At 35.4% G+C, this 20,237-nt stretch overlaps 1 protein-coding gene across 2 annotated transcripts in view; it reads right to left on the bottom strand.

Moving 5' to 3' along the window:
- Sema3e (semaphorin 3E) overlaps positions 1 to 20,237 on the bottom strand; it is a 269,653-nt gene that overhangs the window by 142,162 nt on the left and 107,254 nt on the right. The window contains exon 2 of one of the 2 annotated variants that reach the window (XM_047562567.1): positions 19,578 to 19,628. The exons of the other annotated variant lie outside the window; for it this stretch is intronic. The gene's annotated coding sequence lies outside the window, so the exon portion shown is untranslated. The remainder of the gene's footprint in view (positions 1 to 19,577; positions 19,629 to 20,237) is intronic. 2 annotated transcript variants of the gene reach the window in all.

Genomic DNA, 20,237 nt, shown 5'->3' with positions numbered 1-20,237 from the left:
GACACTTATTGTTGCTTGTATTCCTGATAATTGCCATTCTAATTGGAGTGAGACAAAGCCTTAGAGTAGTTCTGATTTGCATTTCTCTAATTACTAGAGATGTTGAACATTTTTTCATACATTTGTTGATCAATTGAGAAATGCATTTTTTATGAACAATTGTACTTTTTTTTTCTCTCTCAGTGCCAGCGATTGAACCCAGCTTCATGCTTGCTAGGCAAGTGTTCTATTGCTGAGCTGAACCTCCAGTCCAAGAAATACATTCTTGATAGGACTATTGCATTTTAAGTGCAAGGGTTTTCATGTAAAAAAAAAAAAAATAGAGATTTAAAAAAACTATTGAGATGGAAAAATATTTTGTAGCACACGCAAAACTGGGACTTGGAAGCTACAAAGCAAATGTGAATTTTTTTAAGGTATTTATGTACATATTCTATGAGGTGATTAGTTTACACTTACTGGCATGTCCTTCATATGGCCCATAAGACACTCCTCAAATAATGAGTCTACTTTGTACAATGTTTAAGAAAATAATTACATTTACAATATCAGGTATTTAACAGAATGGTTGAACCTAAATATTTCAGTTGGCAGAAATTTTATTTTTCAAACATGGTGTTTCCCCATTCAGATTTATGACAATTAAAAGGGAAATAAACAACAAATGTTTGTGTTTGTTCCATAAGTTGGATTTTGAGCAACTGTCAACTTTGCAAATTTTTTTAGTAAACTTTTTGTGTGTCTTGTAGTCTATAAAGTTTTTAAGGCCTTGAGGCAAGAAATCTAGACTGTCTAAAAAACTTCAGGTCATGCTTAATTTATGTAGCCATAAAATGATAGTGGGGCACTCTATGAAATGTTGCCAGTTGCTGTGATTTGCATTTTAAATGTTTCCCAAAGGTCCAAATGTTAAGTTCTTGGTCTCCAGCCTGTAACACTATTGAGAGGTGGTGGAACCTTTAAGAGATGGGACCTAATAGAAAGAAGTTAAGTCACTGGGGGATGCCCTTGAAGGGGATATTGGAACCCTGGCCTCTCCTTTCTTTTTCTTTCATATGTCATGAGGTCACAGCTTTACACATTCTCCCCATCATGATATTCTGCCTGACACATGCCCACAAGTAATGACCATGAACTGAAACCTCTGAAAACATGAGCCCAGAATAAACCTCTCCTTCTTTTGATTATCTTGGGTATTTTGCCACTGTCAGAAAACTGACTAAACACAAATACTAGAGGTAAATTTTTTCTTTGGATTAAGTCTTAAATGTGTTTATTTTACAATGATAAAGTAGATATTTCAGTACATCAAGATACAGAGCACCATCAAATGATTCTAATGCCATGTTTTTTACTGAAAGCAGTGTTCAACAACATTTAGGTAATTCCCAAGGATTATGTCCTCTACTCAGTAGATGAGTGTTTTTAAAAATCTGAGATGATCTAGTCCCCCAGCACCATCAACCTGCAGATTAATGCTTCTAAGTGAGTAAAGGTTTGGATCAATCAGTTCTCTTTTCATCTAAGAGGCTGGAGATAAGTGGAAGGTGTCCATCTATTTTTTTCATAGCAAGTTAGATAAAATGAGATCACTGCATGTTGCAACATATGAAAAGCAATAAGATTTATATTATGTCCGTTTTGATACAAAAGATAAAAAGTCACAATTTGCTAATTTCATTTATCACTAAGAAAAGGAAAAAAAAAATCAAATCTTTATCATTGACAGGAATGCTAGGAAGCATTATAGTCCCATAAAGATAATTTGTCCAAAAATGTATACCACTTAAATTCCCATGGTTAATTCAGCTCTAATGATCATCCAGGTAGCTGATTTTGCCTTTCGAAATTCATCCTTACATTAACTTCTTGAAATTAGATGCTTAGAGGAAGCAAACACACTTCTCAAAGAAGGAAAAGTCTTCGGAGAGGGAGAGACCAGGCTGGTAAGCCCAAAATAGCTGTGTATGCACTGTTATGGCTAAACTTTTTAATTTAATCTCCAACTAAAGAACTCAAGAACTGGAGAATGTTTGAAATACAGGCTGTGGATTAGCGGCATTCATTTACTGTGTGCATAGACACTGGTTAAGATAAGGCAAAGAGATAGCCAGTACATTCCAAAAAGGCATTACATTTTATTCTGATACTCTGTAACTTCTAAAGGAAGGTGGGGGGGGAATCTGATAATATATCTTAAAAGTAACTGTGTTCAACATTAATTTGATCTTAAAAAGAAACCCTAAAATACATGTCAAATTTCTTTACAGTTACAAATTATTTTGTAATTATAAAATTACTTTTCTTTAATAGTACCTGAAATTAGTAATTTGCTATCTGAGGTTTGTATATAGGAGAAAATGTGCTGTAAAAGAATGAGACTCATAAAAAAGCAGTCACAATAAATTAGGTAAATAAAATGCTTAAAATATCACAACATAGTAATTTCTGAACTTTGTGAAGATATGACATATATTTGCCTGCCTTTTAATTCTGGTATAATATATCAATAAAAATGTAACACACTAATAGTATCAATATAATTTTAAAACTTTAATATATAAGCACAAAAACATTCTGAATTCAAACCTTTCCTTCACTAACGGAAAGTATTTTTCTCAGTTTTGTACATAAAGATCAAAGCTTGAATAAAAGCTAAATGAATAATGTGCAAATTCTTTGAAATAGAGTGAGGAGTTTATGTTTTTGAAATATAAAAGGGAAAGCATCACATCAATTATATGGAAGTTTCTATCTGGGTATTGGACATTTGTTTTAATGAATTCCCATTCATATTTGGTTGTTTCAGTTCTTTGTTTTTGGAGTTAAGCCCATGTTCACTCATTTCCAATTAGGTAGATGCATCTTCCCTGGTAATAGGTGGCTACCACATCACAGCTTTCTAGTTTTCAGTCTCAATTAAAAAAGTGATAGTGAGTCTTGGCTCAAAATCAAGGCTGTGACCTCTACAACCATCACATCTACTTTAATCTCCCACAGCTCTGTTCCTTGACAAATTCCCTGGACAGCATAATTACCCCTTCCCACAGCATTTCCAAATGCTTTATGCATAGTTCCCAGGGGAATAAGCCCAGAGGTGCCATAAATGTTTTAAGTTAGAAGTAAAAAAAAATTACACATTTTCTAAAAACAGAATATTAATGAATGCAATTATTGCTCCAGGTGAATTGCACAAATACATTTTAAAATCTTATACATTTAGTTACATCCTTTATAAGTGAAGAAGACCTTGCCACAAAATTGAGTCTGTGAAATTGTATTTAAGTCATCTTGTATCATTAAAAGCAATGTTGCCAGATCTTCTTTTAAAAAAAAATGCATACAAACATACACACCTATACATACACATTCATATATAAGAGAAATGATTTTGCCAGGTATCTATAGTATGCACTTTTAGATAACGAATAATTACGTTGTGTTTTAGAAGTTATAAGATTAAGTTTTTCAAATGTCATTAACAGATTATACATATTTCAAGTAAACGCTCTACTATATTGATCAAGTTGTCAAAATCTCTTTAAGGTTATTAGTAAATGTACCACAGGTTCACGTTCAGAATTATATCAACAAGTTATTAATATCTTTACAGTTTTTTTCCCTTAAAGACTTTGTTTTCTTAAAACATGAAGAAAATAAGAAAAACTTTATATGTTGTTCAATGTCACTGCATACCAAACTTTAAAGTATACATTTTATTGGCTGACAGAATGTTAGGGTAAATACACAGTCTAGGTTCTGTTTCAGTCTTTATTTGGAAACTACCCAGCTGCAGAAGGAAAAAAAAAATCCCTAATCTTATTCTAAGGGGGAAAAAAGATTAATGAAGTAAAGTTAGATTTACATGGCCATTATTAACTAGTCATTCTGTAACAAATTGTGAGTAATTAAATGGAAATATGCTGCTTTCACCTGCATCTGTAAAGGTTTTTTTCTTTTTTCTTTTTTTTTTTCTTTACAGAAACAGGGAAGCTAGGAAGCAGAATGGTGAAAAATTCCATTTTGGATAATTTAATAATCGTATTTACTTACAGATTTTCACTTGCCAATAGGTATGCATTTTTTTCTTGTATGCATATATACAATAAGTAAAATAGGAAGAAAAACTATTTTCCCCACATTTTAGTCTCTCCTTCTCCTTGAAACAACCACTGTTGCCAGTAGAAGCTTGACTAATTGAAATATGCTTTATTCTTGCCAAGGCAAAGAGGAGACAATTAAGCAAGCAGCAGCCTTGGTCAGAGTGGGGAGTGGGGAAAGAGCTCACAGTGGGCTACCCCCTTCAGCACCTCCTCCTCCTCTTTTCCTTCTCCTTTGCCTTCTTACTGCTCCAGGCGGGGGAGCAGAGGCCTCCCAGGAAACCTCCTGCCTTGCAGGTGTTTTACTTTGTAGACCATTTTTAAAACTCAACAATGGACTTTATTTTTGCAAGGAAAAATGTCCTAAATTCCAATCGAATGCTATTTGAAATTATTTGGGAAGTTAAGCATGAGTTGTTTTCCTTTTGTTTTATGGAGTATTCAAAATACTAGTAAAAATTATCAAGAAAATTAGCAGATCTCCTTAACCTATTGCCTCCTCATCCATCCTTTCTGTCCTGCTTGGAGTGGGGAAGAGTTTGAGATTTCCTCCCAGCACCATCCTCCTGTCCCAAAACACTTCAGAAGTCCACAGCTTGCCTGCCCTGTGATTGTCAACCCATTTGCTTAACCCTCACAGACTACTACAGGAATGATTATTATCAGGAATCTTCAAGGTGAATTGCTCACCTCAACCGTGAGCAAAGCCCCTATGCATTTGATATATTTATTCCCCAAATACTGATTCTCTACATAAAACAACTGGTTGTCATTGATTCTCTTAGGTTAATATACCGACATTTTTATATAACATGTCATAAACCAACTACAAATTCATTTTCTTCTGCTTAAACTTGGGTCTGCTCATTTAATAAATATTTCTTGCACCAAAGTAATTTCTAGGTACATTAATAGGTAAAATAGTCAGAAGACTGACTTCACAGTCTCCCTTTTCTAAGTGAAACCCATTTTCTCCTTTAAAGAGAAAATATTTCTTTATAAATAGGCATTTAGATGATTACATAAATTTAAATATTATTTTAAAAAATACAAAGAAAATGTAAAATCAGTAATCTGTTCAATTTACTGATTGTATTTGAAATAATCATAATAAGGTTGAATTATTTAGGAGAAATGTTCATTACAAATAAAAATAATACAACTTTGAAATCTTTCAATATAAACTTTACACAAACAGGAGTTTCTATTATTTGATTTTGACATTGCTGAGGGATAGTATTTAGTTAAGTGAAGAAGATAAGTAAATAGAATGCAAATTTCTAATAACTATAAATTATGTAAATATTTAGAAAAGACAGAATACACGTATTATAGTCATTAAAGCCAATGTGTTCTGATATTTTCATTGTATAACTTTAACACTACTTGAATAAATGACAAAATACTACTGTGTGGAAGCAGAAGCAGGGAATTAATATTTCCTTCCTCACTTTCCACATTAAATTTTTAACTGTCACAGAAGCCAAAAATGCTTGAGAGTTTGTTTTTATCTGCACCTTCCAGTGAAACTTTAATGATAGATTTTAGTAATAAAAGTAAGAATGTACAATCACAGACATGATACAGGCATGTCTTGAGCATATATAGCATATAATATGTAGTATATACTAGTATATACTATATATAAAGGGAGCTTGTTACTATCAGTGAAATGCATCTACTCCATAGAGTGTTCTACTTCCTAGAATACAATTTACCCTTGTGACTACCAAAATAAAAGAAACCCCACACATCTTTAGTATTCCTATAGCAAGTCGACCTTACTCCTTTCAGGGTCTACAAGCACATGCATTTAAATTGAACATCTGCATTGACGGGGAAAGACTTCAGCAATAGCCTTGATGCTCCAAATCATGTGTTTTTGCAGCTGCCTTATGCTAGACAGAGCATGAAAGACTTTGCTCTGTGGCCTTTACACACTCTATTCTCCAAATAACAAATTGGCTCTGCAGAGACAGAGGAAGAACTAGCAATGAAGTAATGTCATTTCAAGAGCTTGCACTAAATTCATCAACTACTCTGAATGCTTTATTCACCTAAAGGGAGAAAATCATGTTTTTAAATCTAATTGTGATTGTACCCCAGGAAATGCTATTTTGCCACATTCTCTCCAAACTGCAACAAGGATCATAGAAAAAAATTAATAGCTCAGTACAGAATTTGCAATGCACCAGCTACCTGCTCCTTCTCGTCAGTCCATCCACTCCTGGAGAAATAGAATATTTTACTTGCCTACCTATTGCCTCACTTTTATCATGCAGAATGGTGAAGATTAGAGAGCGATAGAAAAAGCCTGAAGCAAAAAAATTACTGCAATGTGAGGTGTCCCTCTGAAAGGCTCCTGGGTTAATGCAGAAATATTCAAAGGCGAAATAATTGGACTATGAGAGCTGTAACCTAATCAGTCCATCCTCGTCTGAATGAAGCACCTGGGTGGTAACTATAGGCAGGTGGGGCATGGCTGGAGGGGTTGGGTCACTGGAAGTATGCCCTGGAAAGGTTCATCTTCCCTGCAGTCCCATCTCCTTGTCCTCTTTACTTTCTGGCTAGCCAAGAATGGAAGAGTGCTCCTTCACCACACCCTTTCACCATGATGTTCTGCCTCATCAGAGGCCCAGAGTAATGAACAAGGATGACCATGGACCAAAACCTCTGAAACAGGCAAAATAAACTTTTCCTCCTCTAAGTTGTTCTTGCTAGGTATTTTAGTCACAGCAACAAAAAGCTAATGAACACAACTGTCATAAATAGAAGAGAGAAAAAAGAAAAGGCAGGAGAGAGAAAATATAATCAATGTATACACAGAAATAACCTTCAGAGATCAAACATCAGGTGCCAGCAATGTTCTCCACTCACAGTTAGGCAATGGAGAATTAGATTTCTTAGTTTTTAGCTAAGTGAGAGTTAGAGTAAGAGTTGAGGCTGGAGTTGTAGCTCAGCGGTAGAGTGCTTGCCTGACATGTGTAAGGCCCTGGGTTTGATACTCAAAACCACATATAAAAAATAAAATAAAATAAAAAAGACCCATTGACAACCAAAAAAAAAAAAATTTTAAAGAGTTATTTGAAAAAGGAGGGCATAAGAAAATTTTAGGGAAGTCAGAGGAAAATGAGAATGTGTCTATACAACAAGAATCATGGTGTAGAAGAATTGTTTAGGGAGGGAAATAAAAGTATATTTTGCAGAGTTAATTCCACTGGGAGTTTGGAAATCCCAAAACTATTCTTTCCATCAGAGGTAGTGTGTGTGTATGTGTGTGTGTGTGTGTGTGTGTGTGTGTGTGTGTGTATGTGTGTGTGTGTGTGTGTGTGGGAGAGAGAGAGAGAGAGAGAGAGAGAGAGATGAGGAAGCAAAGATAATCTACAAAATGAACAATAATTTGAACAAGTCATGTGATGATAGAAATATAACCACCGTGAATTAGGGATGGATTTGTAGTTAGTATGGAAGAAACAGTCTCAATTTGAGAAGAATTTGTGAGGAACAGGTTAGAGAACAGACAAGGCGCTTGTAGAAAATTGGCTGGGAAACACTAAGATTCCACTGAAGAAAAAAAAGTAACAATGTGTGTTTTGCCAACAAGTTCATTAGTCCAGAAATAAGAGATAGCAGATGAGGAAGTAGTTATAAAGCATAGATGAGGAAAAGAAAAAGCACAAGACACATAGAGTGATGGGAAAATGAAACTGGAGGTTGGAGAAAGGTGAAAGGACCTGTATAATCAGGAAAGAGGCCGATCAACTGGAAAAGTTGAATAGAAATGGATGTACTTTTTCGTCTGACCTGGGTTCTAACTAGCTCATGTTCTTACTAGTCCCTGGATTTGAGGTCAATGAATTTTCCTCATTTTATCTCAGTTTCCTTATTCACACAATGAAGTACTTGCCCAGCAGAATTGTTGCAAGGATTAAGTGCAGTGATTTGTGAAACAACAAAATAACCTGCTGTTATGTTCATTAATAAAAAGAGAGGTAAAGGTGTAGCAGAAGAGCTCAGAATGCTAATGGTGACCCCTTCCCTGAGCAACTGACTGTTGGCCTTCCTCTTCCTGGTGATACCCAGAAATCCTGCCTTCCAGACTCCAGCACATACAGCCCTTCCTTCCAGGTAAGTTCTTACATCCCCTTTCTACTCTCTCACAGCGAATTCAGTCCTTGTTTCTGCTGGGCTCTATTTCTCTGCTTCACAGAATAATGAAACTTCAGTGCAGTTCTTTTTTACTGGTAAGTGTCTATCTTGCCTTGGATTTCAACTATGAACTCTAATACAACTTCCTCTTTGCACCTAGGGCAATCTTTCTAGAATCTGACTTGTCTAATATTCTGTAGAAAAGCTAATTTTTTTTTTTTTTAGCCTGACCTACCCTTTCTTTCAACCTAACTTTATTTTCTAGCATAATCCTATAAATATGTCCTCTAAAGGTAAATATACTAAATTATTTAACATTCCTAGAAAGCATCATGTCTTCTCATGTCTCTGTGTCATTTCTGGAGTCCTCATCTTTTTCCTGTCTCCTTGGTAAAATCCTCAAGACTTGTACCTAACCCCCAAAATATCCACCTTTCCTCACAATAAATAACCTCTCCTATGAGTGCCATAACTCTGGATCACATCTCCCATTACAACACTGATCACAATGAGTCCTTTTAAAAATAGTTTTGTAGTTGCTAATGGATCTTTTATTTTATTTATTTATATGTGGTGCTGACTATCAAACCCAGGGTCTCACACATGCCAGGCAAGCATTATAGCACTGTACCACAACTCCAGCCCCCACAATGAGTCTCAATCATTAACTTCCTTTACTTTAGATCCTACAAAACTATGTGAGTCTTGGGAGCTATATCTTACTGATTTCTGTATGCATAAAACCTGGCATAAACAAAGATGATAATATCTATGACATTGAAGCCTCCTTAATGTGCCAGATACAATTAACCTACAAACAACTCCATGTGAGATATATCATTCTTATCATTGCCAATTTAAACAACCACAACATAGAGAAGTTAAGTAACTTGCCCAAGGTCACAAGCTTTTAAGGCATGGACTAGGACAGGAACCAGGTTATCTGACTAGGTCAATCTCCCTAAATACTACACTAGTACCAAGCTTATCACACAGTAGGTGCTCAATAAATATGTGAGTGATGGATGAATGAGTAGTACATTTGAAGAAGACTTTTAGTAAAGTCAGAACTCATATTCATTTGTCATCTTCACTGATAGGATGTTATCTTTTTTGGGGCATTTTCCCCATCTCTCTATTCTCTATAAAATAAGCTCTGACACCACTCTGCACCAGAGAGCTTGAATTCATTTAAATATTTATTGCATGCCATTTACAACTTTTCTTTCAAGTCATGCCTAAGAGAATACAGTTAAAAAATTGCATTCATTAGGAGAATGGGGAATCTCAAGAACAGCCCGGCCAGACAGCTGCTCCCATCTCAATTACCAAGCTCCTTCACCAATGAAAATACCTTGGAGAGAAACATTTGGCAACAGAATCACTGTTGATTTTCTACTTTTATTCTTTCCTCTCTCATTATCAACCAACACAAAAGTTCATCCAATTTCCCTGACATGTCCTGCTTCTACCACCACTTCCATTCCACCAGCAGAAAATCAGAAGTGCCAAGAGAGATGAAGAAGACTGGGGAGGATCCATGAGAACAGGTTCAAGGCTAGGTCTGTAGCAACTTAAGGAACAATATCCGTCTGCACCAGCAGTGACTGATGACTACACTTTACTTAAAAAAAATCAGTGCAAATGAAGCTTTTCCAATACAGAAACTACTCACAGGTACAAACGCGACAGAAATTATTGCTGAGACATGGTCACTAAAAGACAATTTTAAGCCAAATTTAGGACTTGCTGGTTAATTACAGCAAATTGGCAAGTCAAGGTCTTTGTAACTGGTCAGTTCCCTGCCATAGAGTGTAACTGGCCAGATACATGCTCTAGGATATAAGCTGGAACGTTGCCAGTGTCGCTGGCTGGCTCCCAATAGTCAATCTGCCTTGCTTTGTTCGACACTCTACAAGTACGGGGCATTCGGTTGTGGGGTGAATGAGATGTCAGCCACATGGCTAACTCCCTCTTCTGCAGTGTGCCTGTAAACAGAATGTTTTCATTGCAGTTAATGGATACTTTGGTCCCTGTTCTGGGAAGCACCTGGACTTTTTAAGGTTTTTCAGATCCTATATATAGGTGTACAAAATATTAGTGGAAGTTTAATAGGGACCTTTCTACTAGCAGTTCTTGCCAATGAACATTTTCTTTTTTAATCATAGTCCTTTCTATAGTGTCCTGGAGACAAATCTCTACCTGTATGTGTAGAATACCTAAAAATAACCTTGTCACCAAGACAAGCAACATTTATGTTCAACGTTGTGAGGTAAATTAAGGCACGATTCTGTTTCGATCTTTCATAGTTTATAAAAATGAATATAAAAATTATATATAGAATGACTAAGAAATTGAATTATTGTTATTTTCAGTTAAAAAAAGATAGTATTAGAAATTATTATTAGAAAATTATTTCTAAGTTTCATTTTGTTTTATCTTTTCCTAAAGAAAATATAACGTGTTTAAAGATAAGTTCAGAAATATAGTACTATATTAGTCTACATGGGTTGCTATAACAAAATACCATGGACGGGAAAGCTAAAAACACAAAAAAATTATTTCTCATATCTCTGGAGGCTCTAAAGCCCAGGATCAAAGGTGCCAGCTGACTTGTTTCCTATTGAGAGCTGTCCTCCTAGCTTGCACATGCCTGCTGTTTTGCTGTGTCCTCATGTGGCCTGGAGAGACAGCAAGCACTCTCCCATCTCTTCCTGTAAGGGCTCTACTCATATGACCTAATGTAACCCTAATACTTCCTTAATCTAAATATAGTCATATTGAGGGCTTAGGGATGCAATAAATTTTGCAGGGATACAATTTGGTTACTGCAGGTGCTTTTACAAAAATTAAGCCACATATTATCTGAGCTAGTGATGGTAGGAGGGCCCTCAGGGCAGAGGTAAGAATTTGATTTGTGTGTTCTATTAAAGAGGACATTCTCTGTACCTGCTATGAAGATGTTAACACAGAAATAGTATGAAGAATGTTGGTCAGCAGTGTGATACAGATGTACCATACAGATGTTTCATGGTTGATTCTTGAGAAATGAGAAACCAAGTTTCTCCAAAATTTCAGTGCTATTTTAAGCAATAATTTTAGTCCAATATTCTTGTGAGTGGACTCCATCTACATATCCTCCAATCATTTTTTTCCATTTTTCTTTGTTTTGATGTATTCCTCTTAGAGGGCTTTAAGTCCTGAAATTCTGTATTTGGAGCCATCTATAGATCACAGCTCTCAGCTACTGGAGCTGTGTTTTCAACACAGCGGAGAACCAGAAATGCCCTAGAATTTATGCCATTGCATAGTCTCATATGTGCCAGGTACAAGGATATAAATGTCCACATCCCTTTCCTCAATCAGGGCACCTCTGGTAGTTAAGTTTCTTGTGGTATCAGACTGAAGTTTCCCTCTATGGCATTTTGCCTAGGCTCATATCCATACTTGTCTTTTCCCACGAATCCTTAACCTCATTCCCCAACTTTGCCAGTCTCTCCTGGAAGCACTTTCTTTATAAGTCACTTGAACAGTGATCCTCATGCTAGGGTTTTTATTAGCCCCTTTTCTATTGCTATAACAAAATATCTGAAGCTTCGTACTTATAAAGAAAAGAAGTATATTTAGTTCACAATTTGGGAAGGTTGGGCAACCTCATTTGTTGGGCCGCTAATGAAGAGCCCCTTCACCAGATCACAACATGGAGAAATGGAAAAGGAGCCAGTTGTATGCAGAAGCAGCCAAATAGGTAGGTTCTCTTCAATTTAAAACACGAGAACTCGAGGTCCTGAGGAAAATATGTTAATCTCTTTGGCATGCAGTGCCCCAGTAAACTAATCACCTTCTTCTAGGCCCACCTTTTTAAGATTCTACTACTCCTAATTCCACCACATGGGGGGAAAAGTCTAGCACATGCACCCTTGGCAGACAAATCACATCAAAATCATAGGGTCTGCAGGGAATACAACCTAAGACAGTTTTATGATTTAAATCTGGAATATCCCCCAAGAGTTCATGTGTTGAAAGCATGATCCTTATGCAGAGGTGGGTCTTTTAGGCAATGATTGCCATGAGGGCTCTGATCTCATTAGTGGGTTCATCCACTTAATGGGTTAATCCATTGATAGCTGGATGGACTACTGGAAGCTGGGACGTAATAGGAGGAAGTAAGTCACTGGTGGCATGCCTATCCAGCCCCCAACCCCGCTCTCTTTCTCTCTCCCCCTGCTTCCAGGCTTCCACAAACCAAGGGCCTTTCTTCCCCCATGCTCTTCTGCCATGATGTTTCTGCTTTGGAGCCTCTGACCATGAACTGAATCCTCCAAAACCATGAGGCAAAATAAATCTTTCCTCCTCTAAGTTGTTCTGGTCAGGTATTTTGAAAACAGAAATAAAAAGCTGATTAATATGGACAGTAATTGAAAAAACATCTATGACATCATTAAGAAGGTACAACAGGGATAACAGTATATGCTAAATGTGATCACCTTTTAGTATGACATCTTCTAGTTGTCTTTCTGTTATTAATTCAGTAATTAATCCCTCATTCTTTGGTTCATTGTCTCATTCAGAACATTTTTCCCTTGTACTTTGCTTAACTCAGTCAGACTGAGATACTTTGGATTATTTGACTTCCAAGTGTTTTCTAGCATTCCTCAGTGAACCTCTAAGCATCGTTCTCAGGATTAATGGAAATGCTGTTAGAAAGGTGGAGAAATACAAATCCGTAACTTTTAATCTACCACTTACAGAGATATGAATAGTGCAGGCTAACAGCAACACCAGCATAAAGAGGGGGCGGATCCAAGAAAACAGACAGCAGGATGGCAGATGGCAGTGGCAAAAAGAGTTAGAGGGAATATGCCAGAGATGAGCCTCAAAGATTCCCGCTCCTGCCAACACACACTACACACTCCTCAGTGTGGCTCTGCCTCCTGTCCTTTAGGGTCAGTGGTATTAAGGATAGAGGTGTCTGTCTTCTACTTTCCTGACCTCAACTCTTGGTGAATTGAGACTGAACACTTTCGGCATGTGCTTGTAGAGTAGTTAAGTCAAGTAAAAAGAAGTATTCAAGGAAGAGGTTAGAATATGGGATGGGAGAGAGTCAGAGAGGTTTTTTTTAAAAAAATATATAGCAAATTCTATTACAAATAGATAACCCTATCTTTCAATCATACCAATCCACTAAAACTGTGTACAGAAAGATAATCCAGTAATTGTCCCCGTCAAATGTATTGCTAACTCTCCTACCAATACCTGTTCTCTTGTTCGGAGGTACTTGTTCCTGCTAGCCATTCTGTCACTTGAACTGTCTACTCTTGAACTCCTGATACCTCTCTGTGTGTTCTTCTCCTTCTCTGGCCAATCAGTTTCCTTCATGGATATTTCTTGATAGACAATGGTACTGTTAAGTCTTTTTTCCCACTTTATGTGTTTTCTTTTGGTATATCCACATTACATTGCTATGATTTCAAAAGCACATCATGAAATTAAAGGAAATAACATAGATAATATTATTATCAAATATCTTAATAATATTCTAAGATTAAACACTTCATTATTAAGGCAAGGAAATGTCTTTTCTTATATTCCCATAGCTTGAGAACTAGAAGGCAACCAGAAACCAATTTCTGAATAAATAACATATGCAATCAAAAAGTAGTTTGCCCATGTATCTTTTGAAAACATGCTATATATTCATATTTTTAAAAATTTCACAAGAGAAATGCTATCTTTCTTTAATCATGTTCATGAATTATAAAACCATTTTCTGTGCTAATTAAAATATTACTATTAGATACACTTCATACCCTATGTGAACCCTATATGAACCAGCAACATTACCTTAGTAATAAACAGAATACAGCTTTGGAGAAAATTCAGTTTTTTACTTATTCGTAGCTAAGTGTTCTTTACAAAAGTAGCAATAATAATTCTCCTTCCCTTTAACAGGGAAATCATATAAGTACAAAAGTTAATAAATACTAATGGCATTAATAATGCACCTGAGGTACACTGAAGGAGTAGATAATCTGGAATCTTCCATAGCTAAGAAATAAAAGTAAAATTTTTTTAAAAAGTGAAATAAAAAGGCTAAACATATCTCTAGAAAGCTGGAAGTTAAAAATTTGAAAGCTGAGAAATTTCTGATATCTGTTTGTGCATTTAGTCAGAGGAAAGGGTAATTCTGAGTTGTTTCATTACCCAGTAAGTTAGCAATTCTAGGAATTCAGAGAACACATTTGTGCAGGAGCCACACCACATTCCTAGAAGCAGGTGGTGTGTTTTATGAATTTAACCACTCACTGCACATGGTATAGAGCTGTGGGGTCTTGGACTATTAAAATATTGTGACTTTTAAAAACTTTATCTATGAACAAAGTTATACATAACATGAAAATATTTTCTTTCTTTCTTGTCTTCTTTTAATCCTGGAATTTAATATTCTATTTTAATTTTTAAAAAAATCTGCTTAATTTTCCATGTTCATATCATGCATTCAACTCCATTTCTCCACCTGCTGTCTAAACAGCCTCTCAACTTTCAGATGTATCAGGTAGTCTGTCAGTTTCATCAGCCTAGGAAATCTCTTCTGTAGCCTGTGCCCAGCGGCATCATGGACTGCCCCCCATGTATTGGGACAAGCTTCCATCCTGAGATTTTCCTCACTCATTCTGGAGATTATTTTTACTCCTACCTAACCTAAATCCTTTTCTCCTGGATCTAGTCTTCCATGGTTAATTGTCCTATATTGGTGGAGTACATCATCTAAGAATTTTCTAAGGAATGGTACATCATGGCTAACTCTTTGACAACTTGCATGCATGAACTCTGTTGATCCCTTCCTCTGATTTAATTGATACTTTGGCTGGATATGTAATTAGACATTGGAAACCATTTTCTACTGAAATTTGAAGGAATTCACCATTGTCTCCTGTATTCTAGGGTTGAAACTATGAAAAAACAAAGCAATTTTAATCCCTAAAAATATGTATCTTATTCATTTTCTCTGGAACCTCATGAAGCCATATATATATATATATATATATATATATATATATATATGGCTTATATGTTTTGTATATATAATGAAGACTTCTATATATATAATATACACACACACATATATTTTTTTTTCCCAAGGCTTTCTAGAATGTTGTGATAACCTGCTTTGGTATGTTTGCATTCATTGTACTAGACACTCTCAATATGATAATAAATTTCTTCAAGTACTCAGAAACTTTCTTCAGTGACTTAACTAATGATATCTCTCACATATGCCATTTTCTTTAACTGTAATGCTTATTCTTTGAATTTGTGGTTTGTTCTCAAATTTTGTTTTCTCATTTTTAAAAAATTATTTTCTTCTCCTGAGATATTTCCTCAATTTTATTTCCAAAACATCTTTTGAGATTTTATTACTCTTCTCATTCTTTAAAATTCAAGAAGCTGTTTCATTTTCAGTTACAGTTTAAAATAGCAACTTGATCTTGTTTTGCAATATCTTCTCTAATTTTTATGAAGACATTCTCTGCCAATGTAGTTTGTGTTTCCTCCAGGTACCTCTATTTAAATTATTTGTCTTTATATTTTATTTTAGAAGCTGTTTTCAGCTGTCCAATGTTTGGTCTGTATGCTTAAGAGAAGCTTAAAAAATGGAAGCTTTAAGCCCATAGGTAAGGCTTTTATTAATTGTGAGATTGACTATAGAAATGGTTAATAGTATATTTCTTTTAGGAAGCCAGGTATCCGTATATTACTTTAGACTGGTAAGATTTCTCTCAGAAGAATATTCTTCTTGTGTTTCTGGAGGGCTGCCAGCATTCTGAGCTTTAAAAGAAGAAGGCCAGCTAGTTCCCAGTCTGTGGTGGGTTGGACCTGGCATGAACTCAATCATAAAGACTATATATTTTTTCCCAACTTTGCATTCCAGGACAACATCATGCTTGTAGTTTGAAATTGGGCATGGTGGTATTATCTGTACCATGGAAATCAGAAAATGGTACAAATCAAAGCTCTTTCTCCCAAGATAACTGGTTATTGAACACACATAGGTACACTGCATATCTAACCTTTCGCTTGATTCCAGTGCTGTCAGTGTGTAGTCCTTCAGTGAAAAGATGCTGTTCTAGCCAAAGAAAAAACTTTCATTCTTTTCAGAGTTAGGGAAAAATGTCGATGAGGCAGGAGATCTGGGAATCTATCTACATATTGAACAGATTTCCAGCCAAAGATCTGAATCTAGACTTTACCCTAATTTTCATAGGTGCTCGAATTTCTGAAGTTTTGGGGAGTTCTATGGAGCAAATTATGTGTTTTCCTGATTAATGTCTCTTTGGGCTTACGATTTATTCTTCTTGGTTCTATCAAATCAATTACAATTGTAGTCATTCATGTACTATTTACTTTCCAAAATTGTTATTATTCTGTCACTTGTACTTTTAAAATTATTTTATTGTTGCCTTAGGAGGACTATGGAAAATACAAAAAGAAATGTATGTATGTTGCCAACTATCTTTATTTTAAATTAACCATTTTAGAAATAAATCATTTAACATTAGAGTATGGCAGGGTCCTGTGCTACCTAATGGCATGGATACCAGTGGATCCGTTCTGGTTATCTCTAAACTCCTGTTGTTGATTAACTGTGACACCCAGAAAGATGTGTTCAAGCTAACCCCCATACTTATGGATGTGGCTTTCTTTGGAAATGGTGTTTTCCTATGTAATCATGATAAGGTGAGCCATATTGGATTAGACGGAGCTCTTAACCAATCACTAGTGTCCTCATCAAAGGAGGGAAATTTTGAGAAAGAGAAAGAGGGAAAAGGCCAAGGGACAGTGGCAGCAAAGAACAGAGTGATGCAGTGCAAGTCAAGGAATGCTGAGGATTGCCAACAAACACTCTTAAGTTAAGCACGGGCAAGGAAGCCTTCTTACCTACATCCTGCAGAGGGAACAAGGCACTACAGACTTCATTTTATTTCTTTTGTTTAAAATCACTCAGTTTGTGCTATTTTGTTAAGACGGTGCTAAGAAACATATATCCAATAGTGCTTTGCTTTCAACCTCTGCTTTCTTTGGAGTGGATAAGCAAAGAATGAGAAAGGACTGTGAGGCAATCGGTACTAACACAATCCTTTCACCATTAAACTTTGATCTGAAGGAAAGCACGGTATTTAGGTCCCTGCTTCTGTCTACATCTTCCCAATTTTTTCAGTTATTCAAGAATTCGTGTCATATATCCTAGTGCAAAGACCTCAGAAACACATGTTCAATTGTATTTGTGCTTAAACACTGGAAGCTATCAAAGGCACAGATATTAAGAGTAGCTTTTTTTGTTTAAATATTTTGTCCTTGAAATTGAAGAAGTTCAATTACAGCAGCAAAGATTAATAATTTCAATTATTTCTTGAGCCAAAATAGTTCTTTTGAAATAATTTTTAAGCTTAGTTAAATCATTAGTGATTAACAGTTACAAATCACTAGTAATTTGGGGGATAGCAAACTAAATCATTTGTGTCAATTACTATAAAAACATTTACATATTATATCTAAAACCTAAGTTCCCTGCCTAAAGGAATTGTGTTATTACAAGTCTTAGTGGTTAACAAAAAAAAAAAAAGAAGAAAGAATAAATTCATTGTTATGAGGCAGTAGACCTTTAAAGCAGCTCATAATCTTTGTCTGTGCCTACAGTGAAAATGATTATATTTAATTACTGAACTTACATAATATATGCTTATATGTAGTTTTTGTCAGAATTCTTATAATAATACTCCCTTTTGGAAGATGAAATTAATTGTCATTGAGGTTAGTATAATGAAGATTTTAATATAAACAAAAATAGTCTGTAAAATATTCTTTAATAAAAATAATCTTTAGTGAAAACTAATCTTTAGCAACAGTGCACTTAAACATTTCTAACTTTGGAAACTTTAAAACTAAAATAAATGTTGAGGAAAGAACAAAAAACTTAAATATTCAAAATCACAAATTAGCATCTAGTATTTTCCATCTCTTTCTTGAAAGTTAAAACAGAGCCGGGTGTGGTGGCATATGCCTGTTTTTCCAGCAGCTCAGGAGGCTGATGCTAGAGGATGATGAGTTCAAAGGCAGCCTCAGCAACTAGTGAGGCTCTTAGTATCTCAGTGAGACCCTGTCTCTAAATAAAATTATAAAAAAGAGTTGGGGATGTGGCTCAGTGGTTAACCACCACCATTGAGTTCAATCCCCAGTACCAGAAAAAAAAAAAAAAAAAAAAAAAAAGTTAAAACAGCAACACAAAATTATCAGGGATTGAATAGAAACTAAATTGATAGAATGTGCTCAGTAAGGCTAGTTAGAATGTTCCAGAAATTGGGCGGTGAAAATGACTGAAGTAGTAAATGGCTAACTGCAAATTTTAAGCTGCCATCAAAATTTGGCATAAATAATATTGCTAAACTCGTTTTATAACTTCAATTTGTTATTCACTTTTCTATTAATTATTCACTCAATTATATATACAAGCAAGACTAGATAGGTACAACCTCACTATGAAGGCTTATTTCTATCTAAATCTTCATTGTTGCAAACATTTTCACTTACTACTTCATTTGCAAAACATGACTGACAAAATAAATACAATGTATTTAAAATGATTAAGTTCACAAGTCCTTTTTAAAAATAAATCTTTAAAAGAAATACATTTCAAAAAGACAGAACAAAAAAGAGTAAAATGCAATAATTAGTTATCTCTATCTTCAGAGTTTTTAGGTTTTTTTAATGCACTATACTATTAAGAGTTTAAGTATGTGAAAAATATGCTCAAGTGGTGAAGCAAATACTTTTTAGATAATAAGAGTTTTAGGTCTTTACAAAAATCTTCCAGACAAAATTGAGATTAAAAGAGTATTCAAGTTGCCTATTTACTCTCATTGAGGGTTATCATTGTGTAGAGCATTTGAAATCACTCACATAGTGATCATTGGAATGTACCATAAGTGGTTTACAGTAACTAAAGAATTTTAAAGCTACCTGGAAAAGCAGCCCTTCGGATGACTAGAAAATTACATGCTTGATAAAAGGAAAAAAAGGCCATGGCACTTCTACCACACTGCATGCTCTTTATGTATAACATTATTTCCTAAAACTCTACCACAGTCATTTTTTTGAACAGATTTGCTTTGCTTTCTCTAGGACCTTGCTTTTCTGCTAAGGGTGACTGATTCAGGAAATCATTACTCAAGGTATAGAAGAGTTAATAGCTGTCACAGTATACTCATGGTAATTAGTGAAAAACAGAGCTGTTCCAAAAGGTTAATAAATGTATTTAATAAAACATACACAACAGCATGTGATAAGGAGATTCACGTCCTCATGGAGACTAGATCCCACCTTCAAAAAAAAAAAAAAAAATCACATTTTGTGAATCCAGATAAAGTCTGCATTCAAAGGCATTTTAATTGTAAAGTAGGTTATGGGTAGGTAGGTGGCTATACTGAAGTTCCAAGGGATCAAACATTCATTACTGAACATTGGCCAATAAACCTAGGATTTACTGTTATCTACAAAAGGGTCAAGACAAATCTAAATTAAGTGGAATCCATGAACTGAAGTGCTAGACAGGAATACTGAAGCAGAAGCCAATATAACTATTCCCCTGTGAAGGAAATAACACTCTAATTGGACTAAGCATTTTAAGAAGGAAAATTTGAGGGTTGCTATGTTCTCCTTCTTTCTCCCTGACCTCACCTCTCCCAGTCTCATACTTGATTAGATTTTCTGCTCTCCATCTGTAGTCAGGCCCATTTAATGTGGTGAATAACAGCTGCCAGCAGACAAAGGACTGTATCTGCACAGTCCCTTTTGCAAAGGGCTAGAGAAAGCTCCCCTCCTCCTCTACTTCAGGGAATTAAGGGTTATAACCCTGATTATACTGACAAGGGTTTCATGTCCACTCTTTGAATCTAATTTTACATTTCAGGGGCACAAATTTGAGTAATT

This window comes from Sciurus carolinensis, chromosome 8 (assembly GCF_902686445.1).
Source record: "Sciurus carolinensis chromosome 8, mSciCar1.2, whole genome shotgun sequence".
Classification (NCBI taxonomy): Eukaryota; Metazoa; Chordata; class Mammalia; order Rodentia; family Sciuridae; genus Sciurus; species Sciurus carolinensis.
Note: the sequence above shows the minus strand (reverse complement) of the source record. Positions and strands in the feature narration are given on the sequence as shown.